The sequence below is a fragment of the Camellia sinensis genome, chromosome 14 (assembly GCF_055761805.1).
Source record: "Camellia sinensis isolate YWXY chromosome 14, ASM5576180v1, whole genome shotgun sequence".
Taxonomy (NCBI): domain Eukaryota; kingdom Viridiplantae; phylum Streptophyta; class Magnoliopsida; order Ericales; family Theaceae; genus Camellia; species Camellia sinensis.
The window spans coordinates 74050808-74058957 of NC_138974.1; positions in this window are offsets into that span (position 1 = coordinate 74050808).

The following is an 8150-nucleotide window of genomic DNA, read 5'->3' on the forward strand; positions in this document are numbered from 1 at the left end:
CGTCGCCGATCTATACTTTACAATCTCCGATCAACCGCCACTGTTTACTAACCACCTCTGCCATCGTTGATCTACACTACGCAGTCGTCGATCTACACTCTAACGTCTTAGATTTACACCGACTTAGATGTTTCTACAGTGAAATCAACTTCAAACGACTACAAGCAACATTGATTCTCCAGATCTCATCTCCCTCTTCCTCACTCCCTCTCTCTTTTTTTATTTTTCTTAAACCAAATCTGTCGTATCAATGATAAATGTATCACTGATATATTTCTTTAAATCTTGTGTTGATTTTGTAACGATGATGACGAGATTTTTTTTTTCTTTTTTTGTAATCTTTTAACAAACAACTAGTGAGAAATTTATCAGTGAATGTGTTTATCACTGCTAAATTTATGACTAAATATGTCTTTAAATCTTGTGTTAATTTGTGACGATGATAATGAGATTTTCTTTTTGTAATTTTTTAACAAACAGTCAGTAATAAATTTACCATTGAATGTGTCTATTAGTGATAAATTTATCATTGAGTATGTCTTTGAATCTTATGTTGATTTGTGATTATGAAGACTAAATTTGTCACTGAATATGACTCTTTATCGCCCTCATTCATTTTCTTCATCCATATTCTTCTATTTTTCTCTTGTTGCCAGCATGGCGGTATTAACATGGTGGAAATGGAAAATGGCCAAAAATATATATATTGTCAAAAGTCGAAAGTGGTCTTCGGTGGCTAGTTAAGAGAGAGAGAGAGTGTGTGTGTGGAACTGTTGAGCGATTTCTACGTATGGGCTGAATATCAATGGTAAAATGGGAAGATGTGCTAAATTATTTCAGGTCAGGACCTCATGGCAATTAAATCAAGTTTAAAGGACCGGCTTGTAACTCCCTTAAGGCTTTATCTAGCTTCTTCGAGCCTGATATTCAAGTCCAATGCTAACAAATGTAAGCACTAATTAAGGTATATTAATATTGTATTAACTAATCTAAATTTTGATGAATTATTGTTTTTAAATACATTTATTATTTAAATATTTTAATGAACTTTGAATTTCTATAAGCATTAGATTTCATGTCTGAAAATGATGTGTTTGGTTTCAATTTTTTGAATTTAATTTTCTGAAAATTGAATTTTTTGTTTTTCATTTTTTTTTTGTTTTTAGTAAATATTTTTAAAATTTTAAACAATTTTTTTACTTTTTTAAATGCACATTACTTAAATGTATCTAAAAAGTAAAATATTTTTAAAAAATCAATAAATACACAAGAATACAAAAATATACCAAATTTTGTATTTTTTTATATTTTTGATATTTAGTGAGTTTTTTAAAAAAAAAATTCACAAATATTATATTTTTTTAAGTTTATTTATATTAGATGTATCTAAAAATTAAAAGAATTTGTTTAAAATATTAAAAAAGAAACCAATGAAAATAAATATAAAAAAACACAAAAAACAAAAGAAAAATCAGTATGTTTGGTTTGAGTTTTTTGGATTAAGTGTTTTGAAAACTAATTTTTTTGGTTTTCGTGTTTTTTTGTTTTTAATGAATATTTTTAAAATTTTAAACATTTTTTTTACTTTTTTAGATACACCTTACTTAGATGTATCTACAAATTAAAAAAATTGTGAAAAAATTAATAAATACATAAAAATACAAAAAATGTACTGAATTCTAGTATTTTTTTTTTTTTTGTATTTTTGGTATTTAGTGAATTTTTAAAAAGTTTTTTTCACAATTTTTTTTACTTTTTAGGTATATTTATGTTAGGTATGTCTAAAAAGTAAAAAAAAAATCAAAATATTAAAAAAATTCAGTAAAAATAAAAAAATACGAAAAACAAGAAAGTAAAATTTTCTGAAAAGTATTTTTGGAAAAATGGAACCAAGCAATTTTTTTTTGAAAAATGTAACCAAACAAACTAATATTTTAGAATTCAACAAGTTTTAAGACCCATAAAAATAAGTAAAACACTATTAATTATTACTTACAAAGTGCTACGAAAACACGTGTTAGAGCATCTCTAACAGTGTATTATGTATTTCGCCAAATTTAAGTAAAAACTCCAGTTGTATCCAGCACTCCAATGGAGCATTGTGGGCTGTCATCAACACACCGGTCGAATGGGATAACGACTGGGCAGAAGTCCGGCAGGTCAACCAACCAGTGTAATCAATCAATTCTGAAAATTCTTTTTCCCTCAATTTATGTTTCCTCAATTCCTTTGCCACTTGTTTTTCCCTCCATTAATTATTTTTCATTTCTTTTTGCCTCCATTAGTTATTTCCCTCAAAAAGATATATATATATATATATATATATATATAAACAAATTAAACCATGTAAATAAACCCAGTAAACAACATTGTATCTAGAACCAACCCAAAACTGAAAACCAGAGCATAATGACTTCTTTAACTTCTTATTTGTTTATTGATTTTTCATCATTCTCTTTTTCCTCATCCTCTAATAATGAAAGTGATGATAAAAAAATTGTTGCACTTGTGGGTCTTTACGAGATAAATAATGCTAGTATGATACAGATTCTGATAGCAAGTGATCAACTAAAGAAAAAAGCCGGCTCTGTTGTAGGACATAAATACATACGTTGCGAAAGAAGAAAGGGTCATGATCGATTGTTTGCGGATTATTTTGCTGTAAATCTAGTTTATACATCTTCAATATTTCAGTGTTTTAGAATGCATTGTGATATGTATCTATGTAACAACCCTCACTCCATCTTGGTCATGCTCTCATGCATTTATACGATTTTGTCTTGTTAAGCTTGCATTACGGATCTTGTCTTGTTTTGCTTAAGTGTTTTTTGCTTTGCTTTGTTTGTTGCTTGGTGTGTGTAGCCGAGGTCATCCTAAGCCTAGGTCACCTTTGAGCCTCTTATGCCTAGGACAATCTTGGGATCACCTTGACTGACCTTCACCTTCACCCTGGCATATTGGCCGAGATGTCATTATCTAGGCCGAAATGTTATCCCCGCACCTAATGATCTTGTTCCTGGATTGGTGCGACCTAGATTGAGGTGTGGCACATCTAGGCCGAGGTGTGGCACAGCTAAGCCAAGTGTTGTCCTTCCTAGCCGAGATCATTGTACTTGCCGAAGCTCTGTCCTTAGCCGAGATTGTTACTTGCCGGAGTACCCTTGCCATCCTGCTTGTTGAACAGACTTTGTCATGGTCTTATCTTTTCAATCAGTCACCTTTTTCAGTAGAACCAACCCGGTAGTGCCACGTGTCCCAGCCGAGTGTTAAGTCAGCCAGCAAACCTAGAAATGTATCATTTGCTATATGTCTTTGTTTTTGAGGAGAGAGAAGCTCTAGAAGAGGGAGAAGGAGTTCTTAGAGGAGGAATAGATTTTCCAAGGTTGATCTTCACACCTTGAGCCGTTAGATTCGTGTCTTGAGGTTAGAATCTTAATCTACTCTTGTTGTTCTTATTGATCATCTAGCTGCATTGCATGATCGAACCTGATTTGCAAGCCATGCATCGATTTAAAGTTTGGTTTTAGAAAGAGAAAGTGATATTCATGTGTTCTTGAATAGAAGCCTTGTTTGATCTGAAAGCTTGCATCGAGATTCATGTTTTTGTGTTTGTTTTCATGAAATCTTCGAGTATGGGCACCCAGGTCCATGTTTTTGAATTCATAGCATGAAATCTCAAATTTTGTAATGATAAGTTATGATCTTTGCATCCATGTTCTTCATGTTCATGTTCTTCAAGAAAGGGAAACCCAGATTTTCCCGACTTCATTTCCTTGAATGTGGCCATTGGGACCACACCTCAGCAAGGAGGTGTGGGACCTCGGCCAAGATCTGGTTGGTGCCCATTATGTTTTCCCGAGATGAGGAACAGTGTTTTGTTTTGGTTCGACTTAGTTTTGAAGGAATGCCGAAATCATTTGCATTCGTGTAAAGCTTGTTTGAAAGTACATTCAATAGACTTTGCCATGTGTTTGTAGGACTTGGACTCTCGCTTGACCCCGACGTTGAAGAACTATGTGAGTGGTATTTTTAATAAAGCTATGTTATAAAGTTTTGATAAAGCCTTGGCTTGTTTTGAAAAGTATTTGTTAAGCATGAATGATTATCCCTATCTTGTGTATCAAGTGTTAGTCTTGTTTTGGATAACAACCTTTGAAAGTCCGTACGTGCTAGGGGACTATAAGCATTTGTAGCACAACCTTTGAAAGTCAGTACGTACTAGGGGACTATAAGCACTTGTAGCACAACCTTTGAAAGTCCGTACGTGCTAGGGGACTATAAGCATTTATAGCACAACCCTTATTAATGTCACCCCTTGAAACTTGAAAGCCTTGAAAGACTTTGATTGATGAAGCTCGAAAGACTTGTTAGATGAGCTTGTTTTGCCTTTGATTTTGTGCAAGATATAATGTGTGTCGCTTGATAAAGATCTCGGATATTATTCATGCAAACCTTTTATTACTTGTACCATTCACTGAGTATCCAAGCTCACCCTCTCTATATATATGTAGGTGATGAGCAGGACGGCGGTGACGCCTAGATGTGTTTTGCAACTTGTTTTGGATTCACATTTTGTAGCATCTTGAAGATCATGCTTCTTAGCTTACATTTCTTTGTATTTTGTATATGATGGTTCGAGAAGCCTTTTGGTCAAGATGTATTTTTGTACTTCATTTTATTGTACCCAAGTTGTAAAGCTATGTAAAGATGTATGCCATTTTCATTTGACTTATGCACAGCTCTTATGGACCACTTGGATTTTAATTTATTACTTCCGCATTTGTAAGCCCCATGTGCAATACTCTGATTGTGTGTGAATTCTGGAAGTCGGCCTTCGGTAATCTCGAATTACTGGCCATCACGGCACCATTCTACTAGGGGCGGAATGGGGTCGTGACAATCTATGAATTTTGAATGCCATTGAAGCACACAACACATATTTTGTTAAAACAAAAAATGCAGCTTATATTCTCGGATTGTCTCCACTTCAAAAAATGACTTCACCAATTAGAATACTCGCATATGGAGTGGCAACAGATGCGGTTGATGATTATGTGCAAATTGGGAAAAACATGACAATTGAAAGTTTGAAACACTTTGCAATTCAATTATTGAAATCTTTAGACCTGAATATCTTGGATCTCCATCAATAACTGATATTGCTAAATTACTTGCTATTGGCGGTTCATGGGTTTCTAGGTATGTTGGGAAGTTTAGATTGCATGCATTGAGAGTGAAAAAATTGTCCATCAACATGGCAATGTCAATATGTAGGCCATTAAAAAAAGCCAACCATAATTCTTGAAGCAGTAGCTTCTTATGACTTGTGGATTTGGCATGCATTTTTTGGAATGCCTGGATCACACAATGACTTGAATGTCTTGGATTGTTCGCCCTTATTTATTGGGAGGTGTTTATGTAAATGATTTGTTAGTGTTTGTTGTTGTTTTGGTAGTAAAGATGCTCTTAAACCTGTACACATATATCATTTTTGGAGCTAAATGCATAAAATTAATATATAATGTTTGTGGAGATGGTCTTATCTTATTGGAGATGATTATTGGATTTGATTATGGTACTGTATTTTTAGTTGACATTTTACTGCTATCTCAGTTTTATTTGTAATGCATAATACTTGAAGTTAACATCACCAAGACTTTTATTTGTTCAAACGGTTCGTCAATTTTATTTTAAGAAATTATACTTTCTACCTAAAGTATTATTGGTCCTTAAATTTTGTCAATATCTAATTTACTGTCAATATCCAATTTACTGATGTAAAATGACATGCTGTTTATATGATCATAATATTAATTTTTTTACCCTCTACAAAACTATTATTTGTTCTTACTTTGATCTTTAAAATAACACATTTTTTCCACTTTGATCCATTGGTTCATAGCTACATCAAATGTTCTCTATCAAAGAATTTGACAATAATTTCTAAAATGGTCCAAATTAAGTATACATAAATTTGACTATTTTGTTTTATGGGTTTTTTTTTAATTTTTTTTTGTTTGTCATCGGTCATGGAAGATGGGAACATCAATTCATACCTTTTAAAGTTTTGCAAGTCTGACTCATGAATGCATGAAAAGGCTACATCTACCTCATTAAAAATGCAACCACCTCATTAAATCTTATATCTACGTCATTCATGATCATCTACCGCTTCGCTTCTCTATAAATCACTATAAGTATATCTGTATGAATTAAAGTGTAGAGGAAGTCTTTGGATCACCAGAGAAACTGTCATCCGAAAGCAGAACAAGATAGCTGCACAAATCCGATCGACTAGGGGGACATCCGGTAGGTTGACTAGGCGGTCAACCGGTGGCTTTAGTCTGCGATTGAATTGCAGGCAAGCTCCAAGGTTGAGGCTTAAGCCTTTTTGTTCCTTTTTCTATTGCTTACCTTTTCACACCATTTTGTATCTATTTTCAAAGCTCCACACTAAAATACTCACACCAAAATCTCTAACATTCACATTTACCTCTCTCAATCAAATCCTTTATATATTGAAATAGTCATGCCTAGAACCAAAAGAGCAATAAGTGAACCTGGACTGTCCTCTAACCCTGTTGCACGCCAACAATAACCTTAACAACAGTATCAAATTCAAGATTTTTTGACTTATGAACAAGCCTTTCCAAACTTTTACAACCGACCTATTGTCACTAGTAGAAGGCTAAATCTTTCTTCTCAATATGATGCTCTGTTGGTTATCAAACTTGAGACTATGGGGTGGATAAATTTGATAAATTTACCACAGAAGGTATATTCTCGTCTTGTTTCTCTTTTTTATGTTCACTTGGAACGTATATCTGAAGAAGATAGAGACTGTATTATTATGTCTTATGTAAACAGTAAACATATTGAATTTGACATCTCCACTTTGGCACGAATTATTGGAGTTGAACAAGGCGAGATGCAAGTCTACTTTCACATTGAGTCTGAACTACTTGATATTGTTGGCAACATAATTGAAGGATATTCTACTATTTGTGAGAGTAGATTTACAAGAAGTAATTTGCAAGCAAGACATTTGAAACCCCACCTTCGCATTCTCTCCAGTTTTATAATAGAAAATGTCACTCCCAAAGGAGGACATTTTGATGTTATTCCAAATTTTAATGCTTATTTGCTATATTGTTTTGAAGTGTTAAACATACAGAGGTGTATGTGTGTAAATTAAATGTATAAATTAAAATAAACAATAAAATAAAATAATTCAGAAAATAATTATATAAATTATTTCCAAATTAAATGCTTACAGAAAATAATGTCAAGGCTTGTGTTGGACACAATCTCCTTAAAGTAGATTTCGCCCTCGCTCTGGTGCTTCGAGATATAACCGACGTCTACTTCCTAGGATGGAATGACTAACACTTGATTTTACAGCACTATAAAATCAAGTCTGGCGAACCAAACAATGCTGCAACTCTTTCTCTTTCTTTTCCTAAAAATAAATGCAGAAACAGATGCAGGAGCAACAGAAGACAAACAAAAGAAGAAAGGGAAGAATTCTGAAATTTTTTTGATGCAAAATGAATTGCTGGAGCAGACTTTATATAGACAGATTGGTGGCTGTTCGAACAGGTAGAAAACTTGTTCGGACAGATTGAATAGACACCAACAGATTTGAATCTGTTTGGAACAGATTCAATTTGAATTCAATAGATCTGAACCTATGTTGAACCCTTTGAACTGTTCGAGTGGGTTAAACCTGTTAAGGACCTGTTTGGGTGAAGAAAAAATTCTGGACCAATTTATTTTGAATTTTGAAACCAAAATTAAAAATAAAATACAAAAATTTTTGGCCCAAAAAGATAAGTATTGGATCGGACAAGCCCAATCCAACCTCACACCATGCACCCGCGCCCAAGCCCAGGCCCAGCCCAGCCCACCCGACCTACAGAACGGACGGCGACGGCAGCGCGTGTGTGGTTTTTATTTTGGGTCCAATAGGTCTAGTCCACTTCACCTATAACCTCACATTTTCACAAACTTGGGTACCTTTTGGGGCCCATCCTAAGTATCCCAAGCTAAGGTATATAAAACCATTCAAAACCTCAAGCCTTTCCAATGTGGAACAAGCACATTTCACAAATGTGTAGGAAACCCACCAAAAAACTAGTTCCATGAATCCG